The sequence below is a fragment of the Ixodes scapularis genome, unplaced genomic scaffold, assembly GCF_016920785.2.
Source record: "Ixodes scapularis isolate PalLabHiFi unplaced genomic scaffold, ASM1692078v2 PGA_scaffold12__126_contigs__length_90152505, whole genome shotgun sequence".
Lineage (NCBI taxonomy): Eukaryota > Metazoa > Arthropoda > Arachnida > Ixodida > Ixodidae > Ixodes > Ixodes scapularis.
The window spans coordinates 47,643,591-47,663,057 of record NW_024609838.1 but is presented as its reverse complement, the minus strand read 5'-3'; the positions used below and the strand labels follow the sequence as shown (position 1 = coordinate 47,663,057).

The 19,467-nt window shown below is 43.3% G+C and overlaps 2 long non-coding RNA genes across 4 annotated transcripts in view; one reads left to right on the top strand and one right to left on the bottom strand.

Annotated features, from left to right (window-relative positions):
• The window catches only part of LOC121835378, a 69,773-nt gene extending 68,963 nt beyond the window's left edge, over positions 1-810 (bottom strand). For all 3 annotated transcript variants that reach the window (XR_006077571.1, XR_006077568.1, XR_006077570.1), the window contains exons 1-2: positions 756-810; positions 575-690 (exon numbers count right to left, since the gene is read on the bottom strand). This is a non-coding gene — a long non-coding RNA (uncharacterized LOC121835378). The remainder of the gene's footprint in view (positions 1-574; positions 691-755) is intronic.
• A 1,724-nt stretch (positions 811-2,534) lies between these two features.
• LOC121835379 lies at positions 2,535-19,208 on the top strand. Its single transcript, XR_006077579.1, has 5 exons — positions 2,535-2,616; positions 8,387-8,581; positions 11,836-11,884; positions 12,808-12,930; positions 18,965-19,208. It is a non-coding gene; the product is annotated as an uncharacterized LOC121835379 (long non-coding RNA).
• Positions 19,209-19,467: the final 259 nt, after the last annotated feature.

The following is a 19,467-nucleotide window of genomic DNA, read 5'->3' as shown; positions in this document are numbered from 1 at the left end:
TCTCTTTTGCTTTCGAGTCTGCGGCTCCACACGGGCCTAATTATTTATCTTCGAAATATTTTCGGCTTCTGCCACCCGTATTCACGGTCGGAAGGAGCTTACTCGATCTACCGATCTAACTCTAGGGTAAAGGTGGTTATCGAAAACCTACCCGCGTCCAGCGTTTCTCTATTTTTGTTGTCACGTGACATAATCGGCCAGTGTAACTCGGATCCATTCGAGTAGGTTTGGAACGCAGCCTCGGTGTATCGCGCTCTTGTACGCTATGCGCCGTTTAGTTGCTGCGCTCGGAGTATGAAACTCGGAGCGTCGGAGTAGAAGTAAAGGAGCGCCGACTTAACGCGCCCACTATCCGCACTCGGAGTGCGAATAGGGACAGCCTGGATGGACTGGCTCGACAGTTATCTATTCGGACGTGACACGCCCGGCGGCGATGCTCTAAGCTCGTCTCTGTCATTTCGGCATGCGTCTCACTTCAAACTTTGAATCTACAACGAAAACTAGCTGGATATCCCTTCAAATATGTTCAATCAACACGCTATCGAATCAATTTAAAAGAGAAACACTTGCTTACCGGCGGTTAGCGTTTCCCGAAGGTGCTCCGGCAGCCGTGCACAACCTACGGTCGTTGACTAGACGCAGCGTCCATCAGCGTCTCCCAGATATCGTTTGTTACTCTTGACAAAGTACCTGTAAAAGAAAAAAAGAAAAAAAAACCTAAAGGAATCGGTTTAAACGTAGAAATGAACGCAAACCACAGAGCGACGTCGACGACGGCGCGGTTCCCATTCGTATGCCAGACTGTGCCAGACCATCTGGAACTACGGAGCAAGTGGTGGTCACAAACGCAAAACTTTAAATGCTCTTTTTTTTTCTTTTTTACTTTTTCTTTTACACGTCGTATAAACAACGACTTTTTTCTAACGCGCCTGCGACAATATTTTTGGAGTGACCGCTTTTGTGCAAAATTGTTTTGGTGCTACTATAAATTCTGAATACTTTTGGTTTCGGTTTCGGAAACCAGGTGGAGAAAAAAAAAAAATAACGTTTTCGGAAACACTAGTAGTATCTCTGGAATCGTGATTTGAAAGGGAGAATGGAAATGACGCTTTCTTTTGTTTTAGTACAAACTCTGCCTTTATTTTTTTATTCGTGCTTTTTTTAACAATTGTGCTATCCCTTCGTCGCGTAGTACAAACTGTGCCTGCATTTATTTATTTTTTGTGCATTTTTGTGCAAAATTTATTGTTTTTTTATGCTATGGCTTCGTCACATTTTCCAAAATAAATATTTGTAGCACTTCAACAACGAATATAAATGAATTAATGAAAATGGGTAAATATAAAGACGAGCTACTCTAATTCACAGTATGCCCGAAGTGCAATGTGTGCCCTTAAAAATATTTTTAAATGCAAAGGATATTTATTTTCATAAATGCTTTCAGTATAGAAATAGGGATTTCGTGAGTATGGCTTGCAGCCTAGATGACGTCACAGTATTTCGTGACACTGATGCTATCATCCCAAAGGCGCTCGAAATTCTAACCATACTCCATCTCAGAAATGTTTGCAGTAAAGACAAAGGCTCAGAGAGGCGCGTGAGCATCGCTCAGTAGTGTGCTTTTGTTTGTACGAGCACTCGTTCATAAGAGGCACTTTCCAAAGCCACGCGCTCGTGCCGGTGCCTTTGTCTTCACTGCAAAAATTTAAAAGTTCTTTTTTTTTTGCAATTTTTGAAGTAGGTTGGCCGTAGTTTGTTCCCAAAATGACTTTTTGTTTTCTTTTTACACCCTATTTTTAAACGAAGTTTGAAAGTCTCCGCAGGCACACCTGACCGCTACTGTTAATATTCTGCCGCTTTTTAGCTACACAAATTACATTTTGTTTTACATCCAGGGCCAGTGGCGTAGCCAGGGGAATCCCCCCAATACCCCCAAAAATGTGGCGGTAGGTTGCGGCATACGGACCCCCCCCCCCCCCCCCCCCACACTTTCTAAAAAAAAAATTATGTCACCAATGTCCAGGGCTAACAAAATGAAACGCACACAGACACAGACGCACGCACACGCGAGCGCGCAAGCACACACACAGACGCACATTCACGCAGACATGCGCACGCACGCACACATACACGCACGCGCACAGGGACGTGGCATACACGCGCGCGCTCCCGCGCACAGATGCACACAGACGCATGCACGCCTGCACACACCAGTGTTGCACACGCAATCGCATCCGCAGAGGCACGCACACGGACTCTCGCGTTCACACCTTCACACACACACAACGCACGTAAAAAATACATTTAATTTTTTTAACGTAATCTAAACCCTGAGACAAGGAGAAATAAAATAACGGAGAGGGCAAGTTGTTTTGTCTGTTATTTTGTTTATCATTGTCTCAGGGTTTACTTTCGTTCCTTGATCTTTCAAACCTGCCGGAATCTATACCGAAACTACCTCAAGTATAGTTTCGGTTTCTTTGCATGGGCAGCGCTTTGAAATAAAACTGGTAAAACCGTAAAACCGGCCGGCCAAGACAATCCATTTTTCCAATGGCGTCGCAGACTCGCAGTTTCATCTGGACGTGTCGTTTGGACGTGTTGACGGATTTAAAGGTGAGATATTATCTGCAACATTCTTTCGAACACTTGTTATTTGTTCGGGAACCTGGTAAGTGAATATAGAAACCTTTTATTGTTTACATTTGATGGGAGCGACCACATATGTCTGACTGTCTTTTTCGTGGTTTCGCGGATTGCTTTCGCTCTTTAAAAATACCCTGTGCCCAGAGTGCCCTCATTCAATTGCATTCGCACGGCGATATTTTGGGGTTCTTATTGTATCCGCGAGTTTATCGTTAATATTTTATTTTGAAGTTCTGCCGTGGTACTAGCGACATGATAACGGGGTGATCTGCTTTCAGCTTCTCAACCTGTACTATCGCGGACAAAATGAGCTGAAACAGTAGGGAGGCTCAAGTGAGGGTGGGTGCAACTGCTAGATCGGCGATCACGGGACGTGGACGCCATTTAATTGCTAAATTTTGCTGGGAGTCTATGGGGCAAAGGGTCGTTTTCTTTCCTAACTCGGGTCATAAAAGCCCATTAAGGTGCTTGAATAATTTACACAAGGTATAAATGATTACTTTTCCATGGCCACCAGTTTTGTTGCGATAGGTTAAGTATTTTTTTAACGCGAAAAATGGTAAATTCCGCCATCTTGGACGTTGCTGCTTGTCTGGCAACTTTGCTTTCTCCGCTCGACGTTTGCAATTCTCGGAGCGAGAAGGAAGCGAGAGAGGCTGCGCCAAGGCGCTCGTTGCTTGCAATGGGAGGCGAGAGGAGGAAAGGCGCATGGAGCAACAGAGCTGCAACAGAGCGGGCGCCTGCTCTCGTGCAGGCAACATTGGGGCATATCCTTTCTCGAATCCTCTCCCTCAGGCGCCGCCATTAAATTGCAAACGCTCTCCAGGTTTTGAGTTGCGCCCACCCTCACTACAGCCTCCCTATGAAACAGTGCTCCGCCCTGCGCCGCCTGTCGCCTTTCTCCGCACGCACGGCGCACCCTGAGGCCGAGATAAATTCTCACTTGCGCTCGCTGCGCCACTGCGCTCTTCCGTCCGTCTGCTAGCGAGACGGCTTGTGCGACAGCGGGCGTGTGCGTGGTAGGGCGGCAGGGGGGGGGGGGGGGGGGGATGTGCATTGTTGAGGTTGTTCAGGCCACAGCCCAGGCGAAAATTTCTAACTGGGACCAGTTGGCACCTCAACTGGTTTCAACTGGGACTAACTGGTCCCAACTGGGAAGCAACTGGGACTAACTGGTCCCAACTGGGAATCAACTGGGACCAATGGGAGTCCAACTGGGGCCAGCTGAGGGGTCAACTGGTTTGAACCATTCCCAGTTGGGAGTCAACTGGTTTGAACCATTCCCAGTTGGGAGTCAACTGGTTTGACTCCCAGTTGGGAATGGAGTGCACTGGAACCAGTTAGGAAAGTAACTGGTTGGAGCGATTCCCAGTCGAGCTTCAAATGCCTTTCCCGTTCCCAGTTAACATTGGGCAACAATTTGGACAAGTTGGGGGTGTATTGACCTTTGCTAATGAAGAAAACTAAAAAAACTAACATTTTTAGATTTATACAAATAGGGAATTTTTAATTACTGGGGTACATTTATATATTTATAAAAATAATATAAAAATTTTAATTAACTAAATATTTTTTTAATTGGAAAATATAATTAGTGACAAAATGTGTTCACCTAAATGAACATTTAGTGCATTATTAAAATATATTAAAACATTTATTTAAATACCAACAGTATTTTTTTTCTTTTAATAAATAAATTTATCTTTTGACTAATCAGAGCTAGCCGGCCGCCGTGGCACGCGGGTGCGGATTAGTGGTACGCGCTGTCGACAGATGGCGCTGCCTATGCTGACGCCGGAGTCGGACGGACGCGGTAGGGAAGGGTCGCCATCGCCCAAGTTGGCGTCGTTATGAAAATGTCAAAACTACAGCTGCGCTTCTTTGGACCTAACCGTACACACGCCATGGTGGCGGCGGTGAACTTCGAGGATGGAACGATGCAGTTCAGCGATCGGAGGGCACCCAGGAAAGACAGGACGGAAGAGAACACGCCGCGGAGAGCACAATGGCGAAAATGGCGGGAGGTCTACCTCGAAAATGTTCGACTGTAGTGACAGAGATTGCAAGGTGGGAGCGCTACCGCATCTTATCAGGACTTCACCTGCGCAACGCAGGATCACGGGTGAGCACCTTTCTTCACGCGATGGGAAGAGAAGCTAAGGACGTCTTCACTAACAGACGCCTGCGGCCGATCTTCCTTCATCTCATGAATACCACCTCTGAAAAAGCGATTCAACCGTCGCAAGCAAGTGGCTAAACCCGGAGCGTGTACGTCACCGAACCTATTTAGTTTCATTCTCCAAGTTTTTGACAATAAAGTCTTGTCAACCTTCCATTTTGGTCCGTGTTTCATTGTTGCTGGAGTTGGTACCAACTCCAACTGGGACCAGTTGGACGACTCCAACTGGGACCAGTTGCAACTGGGAATTGTTCCATAAACCAGTTGCAACTGGGACCAACTGTTCCCAGTTGGACGACTCCAACTGGGACCAGTTGCAACTGGGAATTGTTCCATAAACCAGTTGCAACTGGGACCAACTGGTCCCAGTTGAAAATTTTCGCCTGGGAGTTCAGGCGTTCCGCTCTAGGCAAGGGGTTTTGCGGTGTGGCAAAGTCGCTTTCACGCCACGAGGCGGCGTTTTGTTGCCTCCGTCGGATGATTCAAGTCCCCATATGGCGTGTAATTTTTACGGTCACTGTCGTCGTCGTTGCCCTCCTCGGCCTCGTCTCCGTAGCCAAGGGCCTGTGCTATACCGCACTACAACGCGCTTTGCCCTTTCTGGTCGATGCTACTGCGTTGTCCCAAGATGTGTTCGACAGTCTCCTCGTCGCCGCCACAGAGCCCGCAGTTTGGATCTTCTCCATAAAGCTCAAATCTGCGTCTCTGGGTCAGTAGGGAGCCCGTTCGAGCCTGGAACAGCAGCGCGCTGGCTCGGTCTCCCTGCTAGTGTGGATAGGGCGCTGGTTCCTTCTTGTGTTTCCTGTACAGTTGGAGGCTCAGTATCCTCTGCATTGTCCTTCTCCAGTCCTCTATTCCGGCCGTGTCACCTCTGCCCGTATTGTCCTCGCCCACTCCTGTTCCGTCGTCACCAGATGTCTTGTTGTGCCCCCACCGTACTTAGAATCTATGGTCTTTATTCTCTTCATCCAGCCTGTCTTGGACCCCTGATATCGGATGTGGTAGTACATCCCTCTGGCGTAGCTCTCCTGGGGAAAGAACTTTAGTCTGCCCATGTATGCAAGCTTCGACCTGGCCTCTCGTATCTTGTAGGTAGACATCCCATTTCCCCGGTTACCGCTGCGTTTGCTGTGCAGCTCAGCAGCCATCTCCCCAGTCTGTATTGATGTCGATCCAGACACTTTACCACTGTCTCGCTGTATGTAATCGCGTCATTCGCGTAAGTCACTGCTTGGACTGCAAGGGATTTCCATAGTAGCCTCCCAACCGAGTGTCTATTGTATGAGTGCCTGGCGAGATGCCACACCACCCCCTTCAGTTTGTTTGACTTTTTAATTACGTTTTTTTCCTGTTTGGTCAGGTAGTCCTTGCTGTGCGTTATTGTTACACCATGGTAATTGTAGGGTGTTGTTTTCTGTACTGTTTAATTTTGTAGGTAAAAGCTGGTGTCCAAATTCACGTTGGAGCCCATCCACTGCGTTATTCCTGCATTAAATTTAAGGTTGTCCCTCGCTGCCACCCCTGTGCAGATGTCAATCATGTGCTGCATATTGGTTGAGGACTCTGCGAGGAGCACCACATCGTTCGCAAAGGCCAGGCATGGGATGCGCGTGTATTCTTCCTCTTTGTCCTTGGTCGTAGTGCTCAAGTGCAACCCTGCCCCTTCCTCCACCAGATGTTTGAGATGTTTGAGAAGGTCGTTTGTGTACACATTAAACGGTGTTGGTGATAGGCAACACCCCTGTCTCAGTCCAAAACTTATTGGTACTGGTTTTGATTTGTAGTTTTCTAATGTGTACCAGGCCTCGCAACCCCCGTACAAGCTCTTCATGCGTTCGACACTTTCCTTTTTGAGTCCGCTTTTCTCCATCTTATCCCATAATCTTTGGTGTGGTACTGCATCATATGCTTTCTCGAGGTCTAGGAATGCCAGGAACAACTGGGAGTTTTGGATGTCTTTCATTTCTATGGCTTGGGATTAACGTAAATAGGTTATCGCTTGTTCTTCTGTTTTGCCGAAAGCCATTTTGAGCTTCTACGAAAAAGTTGTTTTTATCATACAAGATCTGTAGCCTGTGGTTTATTATGCTTGCAAATAATTTGCAGACTGCTGATTATTGCGATTGGTCGATAGGCATTGAGGTCTTTTGGGTCTGCTTGTTTCCCTTTATATAGAAGCTTTACTCTTGCCTGTTTCCACACTTACGGTATTTCTGTTGACACCAGGCGTTCATTAAAGCATGTTCTGAGGTTGTTTGCTGCCTCTTTCTTAATTGCCTTCAGGAACTCGTTCGGAATATCATCCATACCGGTTGCCTTCTTGTTTTTCTGTCGTCTTATTTTCCTCTTCATTTCCCCCATGGTTATGGGATCTAGTATGGAATGCTTCTGTATTTTGCGTTTTCCCAAAGTTTCTTTTTGACTGTATGTCTCTTCCGGGGTTTGCTTCAGTTTTTTGTTGTTGCTGTAAGAAGTACTCAGTCATCCATTCTTCTATTTCGCATTTTTCTTTCAGGTCTTTGCCCCCTCTTTGCAGCATACGTGTCTGTTCTTTCTTTTTTTCTGCATGCATTGTAGTAATTTGTCTCCAGAATTTCTCGTTAGATTTTTTTCCCTTTTTCAGTATGTCTTCCTCTGTCTTTCTGCAGAACTGTTGAATTTTTGTGGCCACTATACTTTGTTTCACCTTGTGTTGTACCGCAGGAAAGGCTACAAGCGTGAGCTCCTTGCTCTATGGCACACCTCGGCGGCACAAGCTCTCGTGCACCTAGGGCAGCTGCCAACGCTATGAGCTCGCACTTCTAGCCTTCGCTGCGGTACAACATGAGGTGAAACGGGGTATAGTGCCTTCACTCGAACTTTTTTTTCTTCAAAACATTCCCACAGGTAGTCTTGGGTGTAGCCTTTTCGTTGTGCCCACCTGTGCTGCCTGTTGATCTCTCGTCTTCCCAATTGCCTCCTTTACCTCCTGTCGAACCAGGGGCTTCGGTTTTATTGTTTCCCTTTTCTGGTTTTTTCCACTTGTTCTTTGGCTGTTTGGGTAATTAGGCTCATTAGTTCTTCATATGTGTTGTCTTTTGTAATTTTTTTCTCCAATTCTGATGCAAATTTTTCTATTTTATCTTCTGCTCCTAGCTTCCAGTAATTTTCCTGGATGTTTTTTTTTTTTTTTTTCTGTCTTTGGTTGTTGGTGTTTAGTTTTAGCAGTATTCTGTTATAATCGCTTGCACAGCTGCTTACCTTGCTCTCGTCTATGTCTATAGCATCTATCTTGATGTTTTCTTTGCCTGCCTCGTCGTTTATGAGGATATAGTCAATTGTTGATTTTTGGTTGTTGCGGCTCCAGGTTGTTTTTCCCTTGCATTGTGGCTCCAGGTTAACTATAGTTAAAGGGGGGGGGGGGGGGTTCAACAATTTTATGGTTAAAAGAATTTGCATCTCCTCATTTTTACGTTGTTTATCGTGCCCTGGAGGATAGAGAAACCATTTCCTTCCTTCAAAATGTCGCGATTCCGCTGCATAATTGCAAAGCAAAAGCCGAGCTTTTTCCCCCACTTGCAGCGGCAAGTGGCAGCCGGAGGAACTACGGCTAGAAGATTACGTGACTTCGCTCGGCTCTAAGCTGCAGCCTAACGCCCGCTAATGTCAGCAGAGAGAGGGAGAGGAAGTGTCCTCCGAGACAGCACACGGGAACCCACACGGCACTCCGAAGGACGTCACTAGGAGGGGGACCAGGTGTGACCCTGAAGACTGGGAGTGAGTTGAGGGGTGCCCGAAATGCCAATATTTATCTTTTTTATGCAACAACTAGGACACGCAGGAGAAATCGGTTTTCTGTTCGTTACTTCAGAAGTGTCAGAGGGCAACTTCCACAAATTTTTGACCAAAGTCCGGAAATCGTTGCACCCCCCCCCCCTTTATGCTGTTTTTTACTACCGTATTTACTCGCATATTGGTCGATACGTCGTATAGGTCGACCCCCTAACTTCGGGACCCCCGAAAAAAAAAAAAAAGTTGAAAAATATAATACCGGGATTCGCGTATTGGTCGACCCCCCAGTTTTGATGAGGCGATTTTTGAAAAACAGGTCGACCTATACGCGAGTAAATACGGTAGTTTCCTGAGTTCTGCTGCTTTGCTTTCCCTACCATCCAGTTCTAATATGTGGCAGTTAAAGTCACCCACAATCATTATCGGTTCATTTTGGAAGGTTGAGCCAATGTCTTTTGAGATGCAGTCGTAAATTGATTTGTTCCATGCCGGATCTTCATGTGCCGTTGCCGAGTAGGTTGTGCAGATGGCGCCACTTGCCCTCAAGGCTTCCAGCGCTCCCTCAATGGTCTAACCCGAGCGACTGGCAGCAAGGTTACAGTACCTGACAAAAGTATTGTATCCTTGTCCCCAACTTTGTCGGTTCTTTATAGAAGGAAATAAAACTAATTGAAGAACCTAAAATTGTAGTCACATGAATTTTTTTTTTCTGTGAAAAGGCATTTTGATAAATACCGAAGCAGACATTATCTGCTTCTGTCTTCGCGAACGCCAACTGTCGTTTACATGCACTTGCATTAATTGTTTATGTTCAGTTTTATTTTATTACTAACTAGCGTTCCTTAGGCCGCAGTTAACGCGTGAGCAACATAGTCTCGGCCCGTTTGCTTGAAGCGCTAACAGCTGCTAAAGTTAGCCGCAGTACCTAGGAGGGGGATTATTATATCACGTTACTGGCTCGGTAGGGATGCGGGGAAACGTGGCAGTGCCCCGGTGAGTGAGTGCCGCTCGCTTTGGAACTAATATGTCGTTGTAGCTGTAATATCGGGCGCGTTAGTCAGCAACGAATCGTGCAGGAGGCTTTCGCTTTGCCTTACCTCACTTAAATCGCAAAGCATGAGCAATGACCTTTTCTTTTTTATAGTTTTTGCATCTTTTTGCTTTTTAGTTTTGCTTAGTTTATAGTTTTGCTTTTTTGCATCTTTTTTATAGTTTTTTGATTCTGGCCATTACTAAGCCTAAATGAACGCGATAATTGTCGGCATGGCAACGTCTTTGGAAAGCGGATTGCCTTGACTCAATTGGCCGGGTATTGATAGCACATAAAAGCTGACAGCGTCCCATTAGACCTTTTTTTAAACTACCCAAGCATCGAGAACAACGCTGGAAGTGTAATTCTACGGTCCGCGCGCGCTGGCCTTTCTCTTATAAAAGATTCAAAGTAAATAATCATAATAAGGCTTTGACGAACGTGTGTGCGAGGCAAAATTTGTTTTGGACTTTTTGATTTAGAATAATTACTACTGCAGACGCTAGCACGTGCAATGCCTGTAACTACACTCGGTGCTTGGGAAATTTAGAAAAAGGTCTATTGGGACGCTGTACAAGCTTGCACAACGTCTTTGCGGAGCAAGCCACTGAGCTGCTTCGCCTAACTGCACCTAGCCGCCTAACTGCACAAACAATTTTGTTCTTAGCGTCCCTCAAGCAGGGTAAGCAACTGGGAAAATTAAAAGTGTCCTAATGTCACTCTTCTTTCTTATTTTGCCTGGAGTACATGTGACCGAACAACAAAAAATACACCCGTTATGTGGCATACTTACCTTTGGTAATGGAGCATTTCGCATCATTGGTGATTTCCTTCTCTTGCAATTAGAATGTGCAAACACTGTTGGAATGGCAGTCTGTTTCAGCTTCTTCCAACCATCTGCGCAATTTTGCTCAAACTGGGATCCTTCAAATTGCCTAGAAAAATATGATAAATTTTACTTAACAATGCCCTATAATTAACATTTGCATGCTTAGTTGCATCATGTACATTAAATCCAGGACAACTTATAACTCAATTTACTTAGCAGTCACTAGTTTAAACAGGGCTGTCATAACCAGGGCCCCTTAGAAGTTGCAGATAGTGAACATGAGAAATGCGCACAATTAACATTAACTTTGCCGTTTTGTTTTGTTTCATTTAAATTCCATGTGCTCGTATATCTTTATGCAACAAACAAGGATTGTAGCTTTAGTGATCGCACATGCTTATCTTGATTGCAACGAACTATAATTATGTCTCACTTTCTTGAGTTGAGCCAAAGTTTGAACTGCATATATGACCAGATCAATGCTATTTACAGTAATTTATAAATCCATACCATCCGTGATTGTAGCTGTAGATGCGATCACGCAAGGCACGGGTGATCATTTCCATAGTGGAAAGTTTTTGGAATAAATGAAAAGATTCTTACCTCACAAAGTCGGGAACCAGCCGTTGGCGTCCACGTGTCGCGCTTTATTTTTATTAGCCAGAGTTTCCCTCATTTTTTTTTTCGGAATAATAAACAACCGAAAGCCGTCATGGCTGCTGTTAGAGCACCCGACGGCGCAGCAACAAATCATTTTCGTCTTTGAAAATAAAAGCTCAGAAAATCAAGGAGCCGGTAAACCTCCAGGGTAGCCTATGCACATGTACGGGGAATAAGAACAAAAATGGTGGTCGGGAGCGTGTCGATTGCAGCGGGTTCGTCGTTGCCACGCGGTTGCTAGGGCCAACGTCAATGCCGGTGGGAGGAGTCCAGGGTCCGCCTGGGTTCACCGAGGACAGTGGATGGCCAAACTCTCCCCTATCTATGGCTCTGATCCTTGGCAGATGGAGGCACCATCTGTGAGATGCTGTCACAAACAGCGGCATTCTGTCTGCTGCTTCTCAGGGACGGCGTCCTCTCATAATCAAAAACAGTTTTCCACTTCTAACTTTTTATTCCGGTAATGATATGCATTAAAACTTAAGCGTCTCGCTTGAACGGCTTCGGCTATGTTCCAACGGAGTTTGAGCTTTCTCCGAAGCCTAGTTTATTTTTGCGGTGCGAAAACCAGGGTTAGATTTTTTCAGGGACATTCTGTACAATAAGCTATTGCACCCTCCTCCTTGTTAAAAGTTCTAGTTGTTAGTGTTGTTTTACTTATTATATGGTGTGTCTTTCTTCATGATATGAACCACAGTGAAGTCTGAATTCTTGTGCTAGGTGCCACCCTGACCAGGCTGAAGCTGACATGATTAGCAAGCATCGTAACGTGAGTTGAATGATATGACAGCATATATTGACTACTGTGTGGATGTTCGTGCTTCGTGGCAGTCATGCGATAACAGTTGCCTTGACGTCACTTGTGTTGATGGAAGGTTGCCCTAATATGTCAGCAAGAACTATTATTTGTTTTGATTAATTTGGGGAGCTTGTGGGCCATTACATGGAGTAACTTTGTACAGCATCCTTGTCTAAGGGCTATACCTGTAGGAGGATAATGCCTTATTTGCATTGCATTCCAAATCTCACTTTTTAATTACTTCAATAATACCTAGTAGCTGGCATTTGATGTCAGCTTCTGCCACATCAACCCATGACCTTTGATTGTGTGCCAAACACACCACTAAATAGAAATGGCTTCATTATTACGTTTTGTTCCTCCATTGCATAGGATATGGGAATCCCAGCAATTACATTCTCCAACGGTATTTTGTAATATTCACAATTTCAAATTATGTGAACAATTTTATAAACCTCCAAGTCACTCAATAACTGATCAATTATTTAAATAAATGTCAACTGTCAACCGGTTGCAAGTTTCTAATTAATGCACAGTCCCACCATGTATTACTGTTTGTGTATAATATCAGGAAATGTTGATTAAACATACAGGTTATTTCATAACAACTTTTTATGTCTGACCCATTATATTCAGTGTTTTCTAGATAAGTTTGAAGTTATATAAGAGAGTGCTCATCTTAAAATTAAGCCACACCACTGGATGTACACTAGTGTGTGACTGATACATATGTTCCCAGCGAAATGAAAGAAAGCATTTAAGAAGGGCAAACCACTTGCTTTGCTGTTTGTCTTTTCTTCTTTTAGGTGCATGGGTGTTTACGTCTAAAAGTGTTAAAGTGAAATTTGCTGCTGCAGGACTAGTTTTCCTGACTCAGCTGGTTTGTCTGGCAGCTTGCAACCAATGGGAACCTGAGGAACTGCATCACAAAAGTGAAAGGGACGCCCACCCAGCACTTCTTCGAGGATGGTGCCTTGAAGAAGGGAGAAGTGCGCCTAAAGTGAATGCCATGGCAGGTGGGTCATTACAGTGAACCCCTAGCACAAATAATCCCAAACAAAAAAATATTAACAAATGGATTAGAAACAAAGAATGGAAATATGGAAAAAGAGGTGGAGGTGAACACACCGTAGCACTGTGTTTTATGCGTCTGTTCTCTTGTGTCCTTTGCACCGTTTTTTTTGTTTTTGTCTTAAATGATGGTTTATCATTTAGTCAGTATCAGCACTAGTGAACAAAAGTATGCTCTCAATCATTCCTATGAATTAACTGTGTGCTTGCAATTTAATCACGAACATTGTTTATGCTTGTGTCTAGAAATGTAACTCTTACAGTAATCTATTAAAGGGACATTGATAGGGTGTTTATGCTTGTTGAGGTTTTTGTTTGAACATGACCTACGATATTCCAACTACCCAGAACATTACTTGCGGATCCAAATTGTTTGTTTCTGCTCAAAAACAGCCATTCTTGAATTGGTTGCTTGCTATCGCACTCACTCTCTTTTTCATGGTTATCTGGGGTTTAAACTGTATGTACCAAATCTATTCAAAGTTTTGCATCATCTAAGGCACACACGCAACATTAAAAAAAAAGAAGAATATGAACCACATTTTTGTGGTCTCCAAAAGCCAGCAAAAATGCCGATTGAAAAAAAAAAATCCTGCACAGATCACAGGAAGTACTTATACATATCATATTCAATACAGCGACGTACTGCGGGCTGGACGATACAATGGTGACGCATGATGCACCAACGTTGCGACGGATGAGGAGCTTTACTTCGGAACGGTCATTTGTGATACCAGCCAATTGATCTTCAAGTGCAGACATCAAGCGTTTGTCGTGCAAAATAATCGCACGACAAACGGTGCACGCAAATTCGTCGTCGTCGTCTTTTCGGTTTCGAACTGCAGAGTTTTTTTGGCTTTATTAAATATGTACGTGGCTGTGTAGTAAAATATTTCCCGACTAGTATCTTGACACAAATTAAATCGCCTGGCAAAAAAAAAAAAAATATGCACACTTTTAGGGCGTGTTAGTGTCTCTTTAAAGAAGAAAACCGAGGTGCAAGCTGGCACAGGTTAAACAAGGTGAATTACCCAATACAGTAGTAGGGATTCATGAAGGATGATGCAAACACTGAAATCTAAAACAATGGGCTAAAAATAAATAGGCAACCCTGAAGAGGGAGACACAAAGGCACTCTTTACAAATAATATTTTCCTGCTTACAACCACTCTACAAAGGGAATTCGTTCCCGGATATTGCAGCCTTCTACTGTACGCAACCCCGAAGGTCTCCAAGACAACAAACGAAACGAAGCAACCTACGAACCTCTGAGTAAATGTGGTTTAAAGAAGAATAGCTTGAGTTTTTAACCTAGGAAGTACAAAAAATTCATACACAAGGTCAAGTTTCCAAAAACGGGTGGACATCGAACTTGTTTCTAATGAAAAAAGACAGGCAAAAAGCAGTGGTATAGCCAAGAATTTTTTTTTTCTTTTTAGGGGGCCCCTTCTCCTAAAAAGAAAAAAAAAATTCTTGGCTATACCACTGCTGGCTGGGATGTCCATTACTTGGGGTTCAGAGAGGGGTAAGGGGTCAAAATGCTTGTGTATAATATTATAGGGTCGGCTGTATTTCGGGGTGGGGCTGAAGCCCCATAAGCACCCCTCCCCCTCCCTGGCTACGTCCCTGTACGCCTGGTCCACTCAGAGTCGAAACACAGAAAGGGCTCAGTCAACACATTTCTATGCTTTATTATTATTATTATTGATTCTTGCAGTATATGCTTGTAGTCATTCCCTTCGGTCAAAACTATTTCAGCAGGATCCCATAAGGGCGCACAATTATTACATTTAATCAAGTGGGTTTTTTTTGTTGCTTTTCTTGCAGAATTTTGTTGCAAAGATTGCATAAAAACAGGGATCTGTATTTGGAACTGTGAAAACATTTGAGGGAATAATTGTGAGCCTTTATGGATCTGTTCTGAAAAAGTTTTGACCCAAGAGAATGTCCACAAATTTATACTGAAAGAATCAGTAACAAAATTGAAGCTTGTAACTGTGGTGAATAAGTCTTCCCTATGTTTTGACTGTGAGTGGAAGAACTTTTTTAGCCTATATCTTTTTCCCTAGAACCAGGTTTGATGTCCCTCTCTTTTAGGAAGTTAATGTTGTGTATGGTGCTTTTCTATTCTCTAGGCTATAAGCTCGAGGGTATTCCCTGTTTCTTTGATCACATTTACACAGAGGTTAGTAGGTTGCTTCTTTGTATCTCTGTCCTTGAGTATGTTGGGGGTCGTGCTGAGTCCTGGACAGTGCAAGCTGAAATGTTAGTGCAGTGACCGAAATCCACTGCTTGCTGGGCTTCTACAAGAGATGCTGAAGTAGCAATAAGAGGCGGTTTGAGGACAAGAGTGCATGGCCACTGCTATGCGACTCTGCCTGTTTTGTTTAGGAGCACCTCGATTTGAGTCATCTTTATGTTTTGCTATCGCCTAGCCGTGCTTGTTGGCGCCTCAATTATCTGGGCCGGTGGCCTTTGTCCCAGCCAAATAACTTTGTCCTATGACTCAGCAGGCAAACATAATGGTGACTATAAACAATCCCAGAAGCAGCACGTCTGCAGCAAGGTGTGCGGTTCTCAACCATGATCAGGCCGAGTCAGGCATCATGCCACTGCAATCTCTTCTGAACGTTATCTTTTATCGCTAGTTGAAGTTTTCTTGTTAAGGCAGTGCCATTGTTGTCAGTCGTCGCTTGGTCAATTCAGCTTCTAGCAACAATGACTGGACTGTCGGGCTGAGCATTGATTATAAATTTAAACATCATTATAATTGCCATCCCTTAACCGATTATTAATCGATTAATCATTCTCATTCCTTTCCGTGCATACTCAAAATTATATATATTTTTGTTTGCCTTTACTGAATGTTTGATAAACAGTATACAAAATTGAATATGAATCAACTTCAATACATAGTTGACAACAGTTTGAGGACACGCTCGCAGATTATTACTTGAGTTGCGTGAGGCAAAGGGGTTTGTTGATATTCGTCGGCAAGAGCGGCTTCTTTTGATTGTTCTCGCTGCTCTAAACAGACACTCAATATATGTTAAAGTGGCCAGAGCACATGTAACCCTCTGCACCTTGTCTGGAGTTACAAATCTTGCCCTTACAGTTTATTTTAGGTTAAAATTTCACCTAAACTTTGCCCTTCATATACATGTACTCGGCCATTTCTCTATGGTAAAAGCATTTAATTTTGATTTTCTTTTCGTTCGTCATGGTTTTACCGGTTGACCGGATAAACAGAATAATCCAGATTAAAGCAATATTTGATTAATTGGTCGGTTATTCTATTCATTGCCCAGCCGTACTCTTCAATAGAAAGCACTAGGGTCCAGCAAAATATTTTTGTTTTGGAGATGGTTGTAATTTATTTTTACTTATTTAGAGGATACTACAAGCCATCGAAGGCCCAAGTAGGTGTGGGATACAACATATACATTCACACATAAAACGAAAGCAAATAACACGACATTAAAAGGTTTACAACTAACTAGCAAATATACAGGATATATTATTTAAAAAAAAGGGGAGGGGGGAAAGCAAGCATCAAGCAGTATTGGAAGTGCACCCATGGAAAGGGTTTCTTAAAGTCTCTCTCTGTATGTTCTGTTGTGTGCCACTTAATTGAGAACCTTTCTCTCCATTTAAATTTAGCTGAGCCCCAGTCTTCGGTACATTCATCATAAGACATTTCTTTTACAGTGAAATTTCAAGGCAATGTCAAAATTATTGCAAGTTGAAGCAAACCAAAATCACAGAATGAAGTGATGGTTTCCTCCTTTGTTTAGAGAGAACTAATGTTTATCAATATTTTGTTTGAAGGTGCTTTTATGACAAAAGGTGTCGCCAACCTCTGCTCAAAACCATGTGGCTTGCGGCTTTAGAACCCATCACATTCAAGTGTTATTTAAATTTTTATCTTCATCATCATCATTTTCTTGAACCACAGCATTTTTTAGAGCACCAGTTTTACTAAGAAACTTTCATTGCCAGAGACTCATGCTCTTATTAATTGTGCAATGACAGTGCAGCCACCAACTGCCATTTCTAGTGAAATAGCGGTCTCTGGTGTAACAAATTTAACAATGAACAGTGTGGAATAATGAAAAACAGTCCACTGCTGTTTTTCCAAGGTCCAGTGACTTGCTTCTGCAGGCATTTATGGTTTTCCAATGCAGTGTAAATGTGATCAAACCAAAACAGAAGATAGAGATGTGCTGCGTTAATGGTCCCTAGACCTTCCCAGTGGTGATGCTCCTCACCTTTTCCTAGGCAACGAGCGAGAGGACTCTTCACTAACGTAATCCGTCTTGGGCTTCTGGTATAACGAAGGCCACTGGGAGGGGCTCGAGGGCAGTCTGCCTCGAGGGGAAGTTGACTTCTTGATTGCTGCTACTTGGGGACTCCAAGATAGATGGACGAGGCTTTTCAGCAGACCTAGGCTATCCTGGAGTTTGGGGTGGGCATGTCCCTCTGTGTTATGGACGTTTGCGAGTTGTGTTATTTTCCTACATGGCGACAGCCGCCTCCTGTGCATAAGTGAACTGGTGCTCATTTTTTGTGTAAGGTTGCTATTCATGTCACTGAAGGAAGCTTTACACTTCTGGTGTGGCATGTCATTTATTTGGCAGCTAGAAAAGCTGTTGCTTGAAGTTAGTGTTCAGGTTCTTGGTTTTGGGAGGACCGGAAATATCTTCTAATACACTTGACTCTCAGTAACTCAAACTCCTGGAAGCCACAGACTTTAATTTGAAATATGAGAAGTTTGAATTATCGGAAATGTATGGAAAAGTGATATGAGGCAAGGTATGAAATTGCTATTGGAATAACTACATGTACCAAGCAGTTTTTTATACTATCCTCTGCACAGGCCTATTTAAAAAAGGGCACACGTAAAACATTGGTGAGGCTTAAAGCAAATATTAATATTGGCGGAATATTTTCTAATTGAATATAGAATAGTTTCTCAAAGCCTTTTACTACTGTTGTGCCGTGCTTAAACAAAAATTCAGCTTAACTTGTGAGGGTTGTTCCCAACCTTACCCTTGTCCACTTCTAAGCTCAGTTAGTTTTAATATAACTACATCTATGAACTGTGGCCTCTGTAAGTCCAATGCCCACATTGGGGTGGCATCCAAATGACAGATTTCACATAAAATTAAACCTGAAGAAACGCCCAGCTATCCTAGTCGAAGGAATTTATAAATCTGCTTGCTATATGCAAATATTCTTTCTTTTATCTGGAATTTAATCCCCCTTAGAAAAATCAAAGAAGCACAAATAATGAAAGCAGATTGTCAGGACAGTGCTCCTTGCATAATCGGGTTGGGTTAGTCCCATCGAGTGTGCTTCTCACCTAGCACCCGTATACTACGGCAAAGCAATGACCACGAGATTCGCGTGTATTGCTTTTCCGGAGTACACAGGTGCTCGATGAGAAGCGCACTCAACGGGGCTAACCCTCCGCAATGGACAAATAGTGTGAACGGAGCGAAAACATTGTTTGAATTAATTAAAACATAGCGAAAAAACTAAATTTTTAAATTTGTTTGAATTAACTGGCAGTAAGAAATATCAGAGTTTGAATTATTGCGAGTCCACTGTACTTATTTTAGTTCAGACAAAACATTATTTAGTGGCAGCTGTCAATGCAAATAGTAGAGGTTGTATACTTGATATACTTTTTTTCAGGTGCCGTAGTTTTACAGTTTTAGAGGATTTTAAACGATCACATGAAATTGGTAATACAGCACATCATTATGCTGTAACTCGCCTCTGGCAAGCACATTCCAGTGTTACAAGCAGATTATACTTTTTCATGCAGCCATATGAGTGGCAATTCTTCGGTTTTCTGCTTGTCTAGTTTGGTAGAAACATTGTTCCGAAATGGTGACATGAAAAGAAGCTATTAGCCTAAATTAAATTTTGTTTGTCTTGATCCTATAAGTGAATTGCTCTCATAACATTTTGCAGGCATTGCGCTGAGGCTTGGGCCATGTGGAACTGGAGGCAGCCAAGTCATCAAAGAAGATAGGACTTCGGCTCATTCAGAAACCATGTGAACTACGGCACAAGAGGCCCAGGGCACCGGGACAGCTGGCTGAATAAACAGCTAAGCCTTTCAAACATTGAAGTGTATGCTATCCCAAGGAGAGTAGTTTGAAGGGGATTAGAGTTTTAGACCTCAAGGCAAATAAATGTATTTTTTCCTGCCAAAGGTTGGATACTTCTTGAACAGCCCTGATTCAAAAATACGAAAGAGTTATACAAAGAAGACGGACAGGACAAACATCTTTCGAATTTCAACACATTGGTGTCTTCTTTTGCTGGTATAAATTGACTAACCTGGGGACATGCACTTTTAATCTGACAGTGAATCGAACTGATGACCCTTTCTTACAGTGTCCATTGAATTCATGATCAGTTAACCAACAGCCTGACCACCAACACCTTTGAAATTTTTGGACTAGGCAATA